Source organism: Lepidochelys olivacea, assembly GCF_965140295.1.
Source record: "Lepidochelys olivacea isolate rLepOli2 genome assembly, chromosome: 2".
NCBI lineage: Eukaryota > Metazoa > Chordata > Testudines > Cheloniidae > Lepidochelys > Lepidochelys olivacea.
The window spans coordinates 116,030,016-116,045,646 of record NC_140412.1 but is presented as its reverse complement, the minus strand read 5'-3'; positions in this window follow the sequence as shown (position 1 = coordinate 116,045,646).

Sequence of the window (15,631 nt, the reverse complement as noted above, 5' to 3'; positions counted from 1 at the left end):
GCCAGGAACCTAAAATGTCTCTCTATACCGAGTAACCTATTTAGGGTGAAATTCATGGCCCCTGCACATAGCTAGGTAAATGGGCTCTGTATAGAGGAAGAACGCAGGGCTGAGGAAAGGAAGTCTATTCACTCACACAGATCCATACAGCTACTCGATGGTTGCTACTTCAGATTTTTCACCAGTGTAGGGGTGGCAGGCCCCTTCTGGCCTTGCTACTTCCCCTCCATCACGCTGCCATACCTGTGCAGGGTGTGCAGAGTCACATATGCCCCCATTCTGCAGCTGCTTTCCCCTGTGCAGTGTAATCAAAGAGATGCTGCTGTATTGAATGGGGGTAGAGGGATGGGGTGTCTTGAATGGTCCCTTATGTAGGTAGAGGAATTTCACTCTTAAGGAAAAACTAACAAGCCTGTGCACACAAGAATCATAGAATCATAGAATATCAGGGTTGGAAGGGACCCCAGAAGGTCATCTAGTCCAACCCCCTGCTCGAAGCAGGACCAATTCCCAGTTAAATCATCCCAGCCAGGGCTTTGTCAAGCCTGACCTTAAAAATCTCTAAGGAAGGAGATTCTACCACCTCCCTAGGTAACGCATTCCAGTGTTTCACCACCCTCTTAGTGAAAAAGTTTTTCCTAATATCCAATCTAAACCTCCCCCACTGCAACTTGAGACCATTACTCCTCGTTCTGTCATCTGCTACCATTGAGAACAGTCTAGAGCCATCCTCTTTGGAACCCCCTTTCAGGTAGTTGAAAGCAGCTATCAAATCCCCCCTCATTCTTCTCTTCTGCAGGCTAAACAATCCCAGCTCCCTCAGCCTCTCCTCATAAGTCATGTGTTCCAGACCCCTAATCATTTTTGTTGCCCTTCGCTGGACTCTCTCCAATTTATCCACATCCTTCTTGTAGTGTGGGGCCCAAAACTGGACACAGTACTCCAGATGAGGCCTCACCAATGTCGAATAGAGGGGAACGATCACGTCCCTCGATCTGCTCGCTATGCCCCTACTTATACATCCCAAAATGCCATTGGCCTTCTTGGCAACAAGGGCACACTGCTGACTCATATCCAGCTTCTCGTCCACTGTCACCCCTAGGTCCTTTTCCGCAGAACTGCTGCCTAGCCATTCGGTCCCTAGTCTGTAGCTGTGCATTGGGTTCTTCCGTCCTAAGTGCAGGACCCTGCACTTATCCTTATTGAACCTCATCAGATTTCTTTTGGCCCAATCCTCCAATTTGTCTAGGTCCTTCTGTATCCTATCCCTCCCCTCCAGCGTATCTACCACTCCTCCCAGTTTAGTATCATTCGCAAATTTGCTGAGAGTGCAATCCACACCATCCTCCAGATCATTTATGAAGATATTGAACAAAACCGGCCCCAAGACTAAACAGATATGTAAAATATTAAATCCAAAATAGAACAAGAAAGCCAATGGACAGCTATTGGTCACTCAGTCATGCAATACCATATAAGTATTCTTTAATGCTATCTAACTCCCAAAATAATTTGCACCTTGATAACTGTCCCTCTGGGTGACCATCAGCAATTCACTGGTGATCTGATTTTCTAAAAGGCAGAAATCCTGGGCATGCACACAAATATGTGCATGCAATAGCATGTGTAGGTTGCCTGTGCACATAACATGATTGCATACGAAAATATGACACCGGACCAATCAAATGACTTAATGACCAAATGACCAAATCTACAAAACTCTCAACCTTCTCATGCCTAAGTTCCAAAACATTAAGAGAAGCATTCAAATTGCTGTAGCAGATGACTCGGTGGTCTATCTAGTCTATTACCTTATCTCTCAGATGATGGCCATTGCCAAATATTTCGAAGGATGGTGAAAGAATTCCTATATTTAGAGCTGGTTGAAAATTTTCCAAAGTCAAATTATGATGAAAAAATTCAACACAATTTGGATTTTGAAGGAGAAAAATAAATCACAAAATATTAATCAATTTTTCCACCATCTATGCCCATATTGGACAATTATGCAATAATTTTTCTATAATACAAGTTTCCTCTTAACCCCCAACTCTTAAGGTTTATCTCTCTTATAATATTTGTATTCATAATTGTAACTTGTGCTCATTATTCATATAAATATCTTATTTTTATTTGAATCCTGCAAAGTTCAATGATGTCTTGTGCCAATGAGTTCCCCAGGTTAATTTCATATTGCATAAAAATAAGGAGACAGTTAGTTTTTGTTCCAAAGTTGTAGGACTCACTTGTTAAATGAGTGGCTAGTCTTGGAGGATTGCAGAATTGCTCACATTGTACTTCACAGTACAGAGTGGGGAAGTGAAGCATTGTATGAATTACTCTTGCAGTATTTCACGAGCTAGTACATTTTCTAGGGAAATTATCCAGTGTGATGAAAATGTTTGTATTTTATACCTTACAAGAGCCTGATTTAAAAGAAAAATAGCACTCATTTACTGCAGCTTCATCGAATGCAAAGATAGTGAAGCTGAAGTGTTGAAATGTTAACGTTCTGCGAAAACTAATTATCATATTTTCACTTGCAAACTTCAAACCTGCTACTAATTAATCTCTGTGGAAAGGATGTGTATGAATCAAATTATAATGCAAGTCAGATTATATGGAATGAGGTGTACAACATGCCCTGCCACTGAGGAGAAATGAAATGGATTGCTTGCTCGGGAATGACAAAAAAACCCAACCCAGTATGCTTGCTCTTCATTAGTGCACCAATCTGTACCAGCTAACCAACGACTAATTTACCCCAAAGAATTGTTGAAAATCACCTTGGATTTTCAAAAGTGTGCCTGTGGTCACAAATTATCTTGATACGAGAAAAAACTATTTGAATGAGCAAACCTTGACCTGGCACTTGCAGAGTTCTGTTGTGAAAACAATCTTGAGGGCAATCAAGTGCCATTAGCACATGTCAATGGATCATCTCATGAATTACTTCAAAAATTACAGTAAGTGTAGTACCCCCTCCATCACTGTCCAAGCACTTTGACAAAACAGTTTGCATATCTGCTTAAGTATTATAGAAATTAACACCTCCCTTCCAGGTATAGCAATCAGAAGGATGACAGCAGACAATTAATTAAGTCCATCTGCACTGCTGCCTTTACATAATTAATATGTTCATTACAGGTTTTAAATGCTTTTTTGTGTTTACTGTGAAACTATATTACATTATATATCCTGAACTATAGGCCTGAACATTTTTAGGTAGAATTCTATCAAATGATTCTCATTAACAAGAAGTTGTGGTGAATAAAATGAATGTGTTATAAAATCAGCATTGTGTTCACAAATGCTTTCTCCAAATAAATCCCATGAAGTTTCTACCATATCATTTCATTTTGCATGGCTCCACAGTGCGGAACAACCGAGAATCATATGAGACATCATGTGGCAAAAAAAGGAGGACATGTCCAGCTCATGAGTCTTTCCTCCTCATAATCTCTTTTATTTAATTTTATTTATATATTTATGTATTTATATTAATATATTGCCACACAAGCTTCAGATCAAAGGCTCCTTGGCTTCAAGTAGCTTAACATAGACTTTTTATACAGTTGCTTTATTCCGGGTCTTTATTCCTCAAGAAAGGGAAATAATGTGCTACCACCATAGGACTGTGCAGTGTTATTAGAACTACAGCCTCAATTTATAATACTGTTTTCATTAGTCTACTGGCTGATCACATCCATTCTTTCATTATTATAATTTTATTATGAGGCTTCCTTTTGTGTGCACATCTGTTCAAATATTTCCACTTGTAGACCTGCTCTATGAGCAGAGGAAGCCTTAATTTTGCTCAGGTTCCATTTGCCTGTTCTCTCTCTCTCACACACACACACAGTTTCTAACCAAAGGTTGTGAATTTTAATGGTATTCATGGATACTGTCAGATTAGTTGGTTATTCCAGATGCTTGCCACCACCCACACATCTCTCTCTCTTTGTCTAACCCCTATTCCCTGGGGATTAAATATCCTAAAACTATAGTGAGTTAAATGTTCCAGGACATCTGGCAAATTTGATCTCACACAATTCAAGTTGTTGTTCCTTCATGTAGTGTTTTGTTGTTTGTTTTTTAAGGTTGGGAGGTCATGAATGGCTAAATTCCAAAAAAAAGGTTTCATTCTTTTTCTGAACCTTAAATGCCATTTTGCCCAATCCTCTCTCATATCCCAATACCGGCTTATGCCTTACATTATCTGAGAATCTGGCCCTTCAATAAACAGAGCTCTTAAAAGTTCATGGGGACATGACTCTATTTCCTCTCTCCTCCTTTGTTATATTTCTATGGTGAAATCTTGGCCCCACTCAAGTCAGTAGGGGTCAGATGGATCAGGATTTCATCTCTAGAATTTCTGCAGTAGAAAAATAACAATTTCTGATTGCCTAGCACCAACCCAACACTCTCAATCAGACTGTCCTGGATTAACTGGTGTTAATGTCCTGGTGGTTTGTTGATAATGGTATGAGAAATTAGTTTTTACTTCTTCTTATTTTTCTGGCAATGTTTGCATTGTTGTTCCCTACTAGACGCCTATGCAGCTCTTACAGAAAGCTTCATCTTGGTCCCAGTAACTCTGAACAGAAAATGTATTGAGACTAGGGCTGAGTGAATAATTGATTTTTTGGATTGGTGGTCAAATAGAAAAATAAATTAAAGAATGTTAGTTTCAAGTCAGATTTTTCTTTCTTTTTCTTTTCAGCTCAAACTATACGCTGAATGTGACCTGAATTTGTGAATAGTTTCAGTTAAGCTGAAACTGCATTTTTCAGTGAATAAACTATTCATCCAAAATATATTGGCCAGCACTAATTGAGATACTTGAAAGAGCTTGGGGGGAAAGGAACATGCCACTGGGTTCACTTGCAGTTGCTAGGATTCTGAATGGTCACCAGAACTAGATTAACAAAAGAGATGATAAAACAAAAATATAGGGTCAGATTCTCAGCCCCAGTTTTCTCCCCTCTGCACCACCTGAGCAGAACTCTCACTAAGAGTTAAAGGCATTCAGCATCTTTCCTGATCAGGCCCTAAGCCTTTTAAGGTCCTTAGGTTATTAACTATAGAATCATTGTCATTACTCCATTAAAAAAGCAGCACTGAAGAAATATAAATTTTCAGGTAGAGTAGATATTTGAAATAAAGGGGCATTGAAAATGTAAAAGTATGATTCCTAGGAACATTTATAGCAGTGAGGTAGACAGGTCAGCAATAGTGAAAAGCATTATATTCTATGTTGTCCTCCAAGTATTGCCATTTTGCCCAGAAGACGAGGCTTTGTGTGTGGGCGACACACCAAAAAATGTGGACAACTTTACTTCAAAGTAGACAACTAGTAACAAATGTCTCACAACCCCAGGGACTCAGAATGTCATTGCATCAAGATCAGGAAGACAGTTTAACAAGAAACTAACCCTGTGCTAGTATGTAAGCTGAAAACTAGAGGCCTGGATCAGAAACAGGCAAAAGGCCAACTTAAAAATTATACAAAAGACATAGATAGAACCACTGTACAGGGCTTGGTATTGTCTGAGAATCCCATTCCTAGCAAATGTCTTAAAACCTAATGCAGAGAAAAGTTATACTCAAGTCCTGGTGTACTCTGCAGAAAGGAAATTCTGCACCATACAAACAAATTGACCCCCTTCTTTCTGGCTTTTGCTTCGTGGTTTTTAGTTTCTTTGCTTGAAGTCAAGTGATGTCTAAATCAGCAGTTCTTGATGCAGAACCCTCTTTCATGCATATCAAGAGTAATTCTTTGTGACAGACTGAGATTTTTCTGTATTTTTTTTCAAGCTGCCTCCTCATCTAATTTCTTTCTATTAGTTTCTCTTGTATTTCTCTTTACATTCTTACCTGACTACCTTTTCAGTTTGTCTTCTCATGATCACCTTCTCCTTTGCTGTCACCTCTCTCTCTCTCTCTCCATCTCTCTGCCCATATCATCTGGTTTTCTTTCCCTCTCAAAGGACCTGGTAGTGCAAAGTGCCGACTACCCTCAGAAGGCACTCAGGTACCTTGCAGGTTAACAACCTAATCCCCTACACTGCCCCCTTTCCCCACCCTCACTTTTACCCAAGCTAGATTTCTTCTGTCTTTCTGAAGAACCATCGAGTGAAATTCTGGCTCCATTGAAATTAAAAAAAATCTCCATCAATGGGGCTAGGATTTCACCCAATAACTCCATTTGGAATATTCAGATCCATTTGAGCTTTGCGCTCAGGCTGACATTTTTGTTCAACAGCTTGTCCAGTCTTAATCTCCATGCCCAACTGTCAGCATCACCCATTTATAATCAAATGGTCACATTTGGGGTGGCACCAAAACTTCAAAGAGGAAATTTACCAGTTATAGTGTCTCAATTGTACAAAAAGCTTACTTCACACTTTTTTCCAGCTCTCTCATGATATATCTAAGCAGAGCACAAATTCTGAAGTCTGGATCTTTAGGAAATGGAAAAATCACTGTATCTGACTATACTCCTTTTTTCTGTTAAATAAACATTTGCATTTTCTTAGTTTCAAATGTCAAGGGTGCAAGAAAATGTATTGAACCTTTATATTAGATTCATTCAGTTTCCCACTATGTTGCAAGTGCCAGATCTCGAGGTGTGCTTGGCAAATGGTTAGATGGTTTCTTTCTCTGCCCTTAATAGTCTTTCCGCCTGGCTTCTCCCCCGTCTAACTTCTTCTCTTACCCCATCCACTGCAGAGCAAATTTCTAAATTAATCCTGAAGAAAGCACAAGAGCACAGGAAGGGGCATTAGTGACTGATTACACAGATCCAAGCAAGTACAGTCCGCTCTGTAGGTCCTCAATTGCCACATGTTCACTGACTTCAAAGGCCTTTCAATGGTTCTGATGTGTATATTGCAACATGCACTAGTGGGAGATTCATGCTACTTCTTTGCAAAGGATAAGCAGTGTTCAAATAGTCACATAATGTAGCTCCGTTAGCCATTCCACCCTGTGCCAGAAGCATGACTCCTATAGTTAAGACATGGCCAACATTCCTTTCCTTTCCGCCACAAAGCAGGCTCCAGCAGCAAGGGCAGGATTTTGCCCCTAACTATTAACAAGTAATTAATGCATTATTGAACAGGAATAAATAGATAGCAATTAAATAACAAGTATTAATGACTATTTATTAACATATTAATAGTTGGCCTGAGAGTAATACATGCAAATTAGTGTAAAGTGCTCCCAAAAATTGTGTTGATAATAGGCCCTCCAGTAATTTTGTATGTTCAGGATAATTACAAATATATTTTCCTTTCAAAAACCTATGGCTGGGTAATTTTTTATGGTTTACTGTAATATCATTTTAGAATTAGACAATTAGCCCTAGTCTAATTAAAATAAATTCTGCAGTGCATCAGGATTTATTTCAAGTATGAGCCTCACGTTATCTTTTTGGATATAGGGCTTGCTTTGTTCCAGAAACTCTCATGGTGTGCAGATATTTTGGGTTCACGTTGGCCATACATACTTTATTTCATCTTCATGCCTTCCTTGTAGGATTTTTGTGATTAAAGTTAACCTGTGGATAGCGTCCACATCTTAACTTCAATGGATAAGGACCAAGCATGGTAAAACCACCGAGGGCCAGATTCTATCCCCTTTACTCATGCTGAGCAGTACCTTACTCCACAAATAGTTCCATGGGTTTCAGTTTCAACATAACTCAAGGTGGTACAATTGGGCCTTGCATGACTAAATAATAATACTACCTCTGTCTTTGTAGTGTTTTTCACCAGTAGAACTCAAAGTGCTTTACAAAGGAGGCCAGTACCATTATCTGCATTTTATAGATGGGGAAATTGAAGCACAGGGAAGTGAAATGACTTGCCAAAGGTCATTCAGCAGGCCAGTGGCTAAGCTGAGAATAGGACACACATCTCCTGAATCCCAGTCCAGTGCTCTAGTCACTAGGCTACATTGCCAGACCTATTAGGGATCTGGTCACTGTAACTCCAATTCAGAAAATCATCACTGTTCAGCACATGCTTAAAGTAAATAAACTATGTGTTTAAATGCTCTCCTAAATAGGGATGAATTTAAGTGCATGCTTAAATGCTTTCCTAAATCCTGATTGTCTCTGACTAGGAAGGAGAAAATACCAGCTGACACACAGCTCTGAATTGTTATCTAACTTACCCTGGGAATTTGATGATAGAGTTTTACCTGATCTCCAATACTTAAGGTGACTCATCCACCAAAAGAAAAAGCCTAGGCTAAATCCATAATTCTGACCCCCCTATTTAATTGATTTTATTAGCACTGAATCAATGTTATATTTTTCTGTATTCAACCTTAACTATGGCTCTGATCCTGCAATATTATATGCCCCGAAGACCCCGGCAACCATGCCAAGCTCAGTTAGCCTAAATGGGTCTCCATGCAGATATAAGGGGTCTGACTGCATAGATCAGATTGCCGGATCAGGGCCTAAGGTTCTTATTAATGCAGTTCTTACTCTACCACCACCACACATGCTTTTGTATGACTCTTTAAGGCGGTATTTTTACTCTTCTACAGCTTGCCTCATTAAATGCAATATAAATTAGCTCACCAAAAATAATAAAGTAAATTTCTGAAATCAACTACCTGAGTCTTGAAGGCTTTCCCCACCCCCACTACGTTCCAAACTGTTAATAAATGTGATTGTGACCATGTAATCTGTATACCTGGAAATATTATTTCTTTTTGTTGTTAATGAAGGTCCTACGGCACAAATTTATTAAAGGTATACTTTTCTATGGGATAATAATTGGGTTGATAATATTAAACTCATAGGCTCATTTTTAATTGCAAGGGCAGATTATGAATACAGCTTCTAAAATGTATTTTAATGAAAAACACTACATCCTGACCTAATCATATCAACCTTATGCTATCTAATTAAGGATGCAAAAAATCATTAGAGTTGCAAAATATTAGTTCCAGCTCCATCAGGCTGCTTGCTGCCCCTTCATGAATATATATATTTTTTACTCTATGATAAATAGTTAATGAGGTAAAAATGACAAAATTTGCATGTAGGCAAATTAGTTTAATAGAATGATGTCTTCTCTGACTATAGAAAGTGACCTTTTTCCTATCAAAGGAATGGCTAAAAATACTTTGAAATGATGGCATGACTGTCTTTCCAGAAATGACAAATGGCTTGTCTGAACAATATAAAAATTATAAAATGCAATAACCTTAAATTCTCATCATACTGTAAATGTGTCCTCTACTGCTGCATTTATCAATTTAATAAAAGGAAATTAAGCATATTATAAAATATCCATTTATGGGGCAATTTTTAATCCAGAGGATAAAAATGAGAAGCACATGGTTAAAAGTCAGGAAATACTGCAAAGGCCTAGACCTAATTTTCTTTAAAAGGTTTGACTGAATATTTACTTGAACTGCTTCTACTGAATGTAGCTATATATTTATATAGATATAGATATATGATTTGGCATTCTTGCACTATCATTTGCAAAACTGCTCACAGTTAACTTGGTATCTCATTTAAAAATGAGCACATTAATATTGTACACTATAAGGCCTGGTAGTGTGTCTTCCATACTGATTATTTTGAACAATTAAATAGAATGAAAAGAATGGGACAAGATAAATATCTTATGCATATTCACAGCAGCAAAGGCACTTCAAGATCTGCAAAGCCAAGGATCAGATGAAAATTGCAAACATAGGCCCTGATCCTGCAGTGAAATGCATTCAGGCAGGTCTGCGTGACCATGTGGAGCCTGACTTCAAGGAATTAACTGTGTATTTCTACAGCTTCCAGACATCTACATTATAAACACTAGATTTGCCCAAGATCTAGACATTAAACAAAACCTTTGCATCATTACAAATAACAATAAAACTAATATAATTAACAAACAGAAGAAAACACAGGTCTCTAAAGGGTATCACTTACTCGATAGTATTAATATGTTGCATATATAGCTTAGGAGTTTGGGTTCAGGAAAGAAGTGGTGCTATTCTGCTCTCGGATCTTATTTATGATGAGCTTGATCCTGAGCCCTCTGAAATCAATGCTAGAGCTTCTGTTCATTTTGTTGGTGCAGAATTAGGCACTATGCCCACAGGCCCATCACTTTTCCCCAATCACCGTCCCACCTATTTCCCCATTATCCCTATTTGTCCATATCAGCTGGCTGATTTCTTATGGGTGTCACTGAATTCAATGGGACTCTGCAAGGCACATGGATCTATACTAGCAGATCCCATACAAAATCTTCCCATTTTAAGAAGATCAGGAAGGTGGACGTTGGTGCTGTGCAAGCAGTGGGGACTCTGGGACTATGCGTGGTGGGAGAGGAAACACTGGGACTCCACCCAGGTGCAAGGGCACCCGCCAGTGGATGCCAAAGTGGAAATTTTGATGATTGTGCTAGTATAATTTCTGATATAACATTTTCCACTCATTACATGGTTGCATTTTAGCATTGTGACATGATTTGCATACAAAAATATCCCTGCAAATTAACTGCTGATGAGTGCTACATCTGCCTGGATAAAGAAACTCCCATCTTAAAACCAACCCAGCAGCTACCACAAAGGACTTACTTGCTGAACTGGGAAACAACTTTTCTTATAAGGTACATTCACTTTTTAAAAGTGCAGGGTTCTGAAACATTAAAGGATCAGGGCTGTATACTGCAAGACTGGCATGGTGAACATGCAAAATTCTACATGAGGAAAACTTCTATGAAATATTTTAAAAACATTTCTAAGTGTCTGATTTCTTTCCATAGTTTTATCATATAAAAAGTATTACATTTAACACCTGCCACTTATATTGCAAGATTTCTTCGACCCAATATCAAACCACTTGTAACTGCACAAGTATTTTTTTCCCTTTGGTCTATTTATCTTTTTCTATTCATAGAATCATAGAATATCAGGGTTAGAAGGGACCTCAGGAGGTCATCTAGTCCAATCCCCAACTAAATCATCCAGCCAGGGCTTTGTCAAGCCTCACCTTAAAATCCACTAAGGAAGGAGATTCAACCACCTCCCTAGGTAACCCATTTCAGTGCTTCACCACCCTCCTAGTGAAAAAGTTTTTTCCTAATATCCAACCTAAACCTCCCCCACTGCAACTTGTGACCATTACTCCTTGTTCTGTCATCTGGTACCACTGAGAACAGTCTAGATCCATCCTCTTTGGAACCCCCTTTCAGGTAGTTGAAAGCAACTATCAAATACCCCCTCATTCTTCTCTTTTGCAGACTAAACATCCCCAGTTCCCTCAGCCTCTCCCCATAAATCATGTGCTCCAGCCCCCTAATCATTTTATTCTCTCCTCTATTTCCCTTCCTTTTCTCTCTGAGCCCTTTCCATGCTATTGCAAACAACAGTATGCTGAATCATATAATTATAGAGTAGTAAGCCCTTAAAAAGAAAAAGGCTGTTTGCAGTTGCCTAGTCTACCATATTTTTCCTTAGAGCAGTGGTTGCCCGGGCTTATGAGATTAGTTTGTTTGGCCTCATTTTTATGTACCAGACGGAACTGAAAACAAAGAACAGTTTATTTTGCTTTGACCCAGTGTGAGTTATTTCAAAAATTAAACTTGCTTTTTCACACTAACAGGAAACTAATGTTATCAGGATAAAATATTGGAATGTCTTAGTCAGATTTCGGTGGTTTGCAGTTTTATACTTTAAACTCTCCCCCTTTTCCTCTCCCCACAAATGAAGTTAAATACTCTGCCCTTCAGGAAAAGCTAAACTTACTGAGTATCTGTTGTTTTTTTTCATTCAATCAGCACATTTACTTTTTTATTTCCCCTTTCAGGGTCCAAACTGTCATCAGAAAAGAAACGGTAAAATAATGACAGCTGTGCCACATGTTTATAGCAGCAACAACCGAAGCTATATATTGATATAAACTGCTGATCTCTCAGTGGCAGCTAGAGAGACTTGCAATACTTGCAGACCCCAGTTTAAAATCTCCAGTTTCAGTATATTTTAAAAATAATAAAAATCAAAGGACACTCCGCACCCATTTCTGAGTGTACAGATGTAAGTGACTAATTTATTTCATATCTGTAACTGACTAGTTATATCTGCTGCAATAAAAAAGATACTGCACAAAGAGTTATCGATCGTTTCCAACCATGGGCATAGAGGGGTTCATGAATTTGTATATTTGTCCCTGGTTAAGCTGCACTTTAATAATCACTCATTAACTGTACTGTAAATAATAGCTTAGAAAGTCAATGATGACAGCTTAATGCTTGGAAGTGAGAGAGGAAGACATGGATACATACTGGTACACTGATGTTGTTGTTGTTATTTATTTGCATTTTGGTAGTGCCTAAGAGCCCCAATCATAGACCATTGTGCTAGGTGCTGTACGACACAGAACAAAAAGATGGTTCCTGACCCAAATAACTTACAATCTAAGTATAAGACAAGACATAACAGGTTGGGAAGTTGCGAGCAGAAGGCCAATATGAACCCTCCAGTTTCGTCACCCAAAGTAGGGTAGCTTCAAGCTCAGCCCACCTAATCCCTGTCCCCCTCCCTTCACGTGGCTTCTGACATGGGCTTCTGTGGAATCCTGGGAAGGACAGGGGGGAAACAGAAGTTTGGCTGTCACTGGCAGTGACTCACTGAGATGCAAGGTCACTTCCACTACAGTCCTTGTGACCCCACTTGCAGTAGTGCTCTCGGAGCATCTCTCACATTTAGCTCATCACGTTGCTGAACTGGGAAACAACTTTTCTTATAAGCTACAAAAGTGCAGGCTTTGCAACATTACTGGGAGTCTGCAGATGGCATGAGTGCAAATGGCCTTTCTAGTTTTGTCTCTCCGAATGTGGTGAATTCAGATCTTGGAAAGATGCTCATTGGCATCTGTGGTTTTAAAATTCTGAGCATAGAACTGGTAAAGTTTGTTCTGCCTGAAGCTCTCTAAGAATCATTTTATGTGACTCTGTCTTCCTACTGGTTGCACTCATGCAAACAAAGCATTATTTTGGGTCAACACATTACAAGCTCTTTTCACAGATTCTCACTGCTACTCACCTTTCGTCTTTCACCATTGATGCCTCTCCATTGTTCAGCCTTTTTCATGATGTAGCTCAATTCCTGATTAGAGATTTCTAAGTCTAATGGAACGAAGAATGTGGCTTCATCACCGTGAGTGCGTTTAAATACATCTAATAACCAACCTTCATTGTGCAGCCTAAGGAGACAAAAACATTCAGTGCTGTTTGAAGTGGTTGTTAATGGAAATAAATAAGATTTGCTTTTTTTATATTCTTCCCGTGTCTAACATTTGGTCTTCCCTCCATTTCTCTAGTCTCTGCCAACCCAGTAGCCAGCTTGTTTCCCAGAATATCATGAGCATATTCTTTAACACTCATCCATAAGAAATCTTCTGAAAATGGTGTAACATCCAAAACATATCACATATTCTTAAATATAGATACATTCCGTTTAATTACCCATGGACATGGGATCCCAAATAAGGCCCCTATCCTGCAAAGATTTCTATACAAGCTTAATTTTACACACTGTGAGTAGTCCCACTGATTTCATGCAGGGCAGAAGTCTGTGTATCACCAGAATCCAATAATGGCCAAATCACATAATTTAAAACAAGAGATGAACCATTTCTCCCCCCCCCCCCCCAACAGAAAACCTACACAACCCAAGCTTTCTCTGATGTTTTAAAAAATTAATTTGGTTGTTTGTTTTTGTTCACTTTTCCATGTCATGTGTGTGATGGTCGGGATCAGAAGAAGGATGGGACAGTAAAATACCATACCATAGAAACGGCTACTGTAATGGTATTTCTTATATAGGTGAAACCAACAAATATTGTAAATCTTTTGAGAAAGCCAGATGTAACTTCTCTGCCTTATTTGTACAACCAAACTTCAAAACATGGCTGTTTAATCCAAACTGAAATTTGGCTCCTACTAATCCCAAATTCATTTCAAAACCAGAATCCCACAAGAGATAAGACAATGTATAGTAACTGGACCCTAGTCTTGGATTCTTGAATTGATATTCTCCCCCTTTACATGCTTCTGAAAGATAATGGGCTTCAATTAAGTTTATTAGAATTCAGTCCAGCTGCCCATTCAAGCCTTCCCACCTTCCCTACATCGTCACAAAGATGCGGGGCAGTGGCCAGCTGGATTGGGTTTGCTGCGGGTTTCTCTACGTTACACCTTCCTCCCAACCAATAAAAGCCCAGCTTTGCATGAGGCTGTGCCATTGGTCATTCCTCTGGCTCTAAGGCAGCCTCTTATGGGTGAGGGGAGAGGCAGCTTCCCTCCTGGCACTGCCCTTTTAAGATGGGAGAGGAGCAAAAGGCCATTCAGCCTCTCATTTTGCTTCAGCAAGGCTTTCTCGCCCATCCCACTGTAAAATGGTGCTAGTGGTTAGGACAAATGGCTGATTCCTATCCTAGGGATATTTTATTGGCGTATAATTGCTTATTATATCTGTTGTTATAATGACTAGCCATTGTGGTTTCTTTTCTATTCAGCCAAATCAGAATCACATTCAGGTTTCCATATGCTCCATTGTGTTTTCTCTCAATGTTGAGATGGATGTAGTGTTTTTAGGGGAACTACATGTATTTGGTTGTTTGGGCTGGGACAGCAGGTAGGGAGCAGCATCTCTCTCCCACTACAGTGGGATTCAGAGGGACTCATCAGCACAGGCTGCCATTAGAGTCTATCATAACAGAGTTTTTAACCCTCTCTATCAGGGATGGGGGGACCATGTGGCTTGTGGTCCAAGTTAATGTCCAGACGCAGGTGGAATGGACAGTCCCTCCGATAGAGTAGCTGTTTTGCTGTTGGAATCTGCTAGTCTGTATAAAAAGCATTTCTTGGGGGTCAGGCCAGGCAGCTACAGCCAGCCTTTGATGGAGAGACTATGGTCATTGCTCTCTCATTTTGATTTCATTTTTTGTCTGTTTATTTAATAAGGTTGCCACCATGAATTGCATCTAGCTTGTGAGATATCTTTTTGGTGATCCCCTGGTCAAAAGAAGAGATTAAGGGTTAATGTGAGTAAGGTATATTTAATGTTAAGGAATATAGACAAATTGGCTACATGGAATATTGGACTAGGCTCAAAAACAAGGGGTATGATTGGTGCTAAGAAACAATGGAATATTAAGGTACTTCAAAATACATTTCTATAAGCAGAAAATAATTAATACACTATGTCAAATGGAATCCCAAGCGGTACAATTTATTCAAATGAACATATTCAAAACAGAATAATTTCATAATTGATTCTTGTGCCTAGATCAGATGTTTCACTGACAACAATGGAAATTTTGTGCAAAGGTCTGACATACACTATGGACTGCCTTGTAACTCTTACATATATTATATTGCACTCAGATGAAAAAAAAATACTAGCCAAGTAGATGGGCCTCATTGCTTTTCTTCATCCTGAAACACTAGAAAGAGAACCACTGGCTAGGTAACTGGTGGAGGGTGAAGGGTTTTGGTTTTGTAAAACATTGACCCACCTTCTGTGGGAAGAGGGAGATGGCCTCCATCTCAGTAGAAGGGAACCAATCTCCTCAGGGACAGGCTGGCTGGGCTAGTCA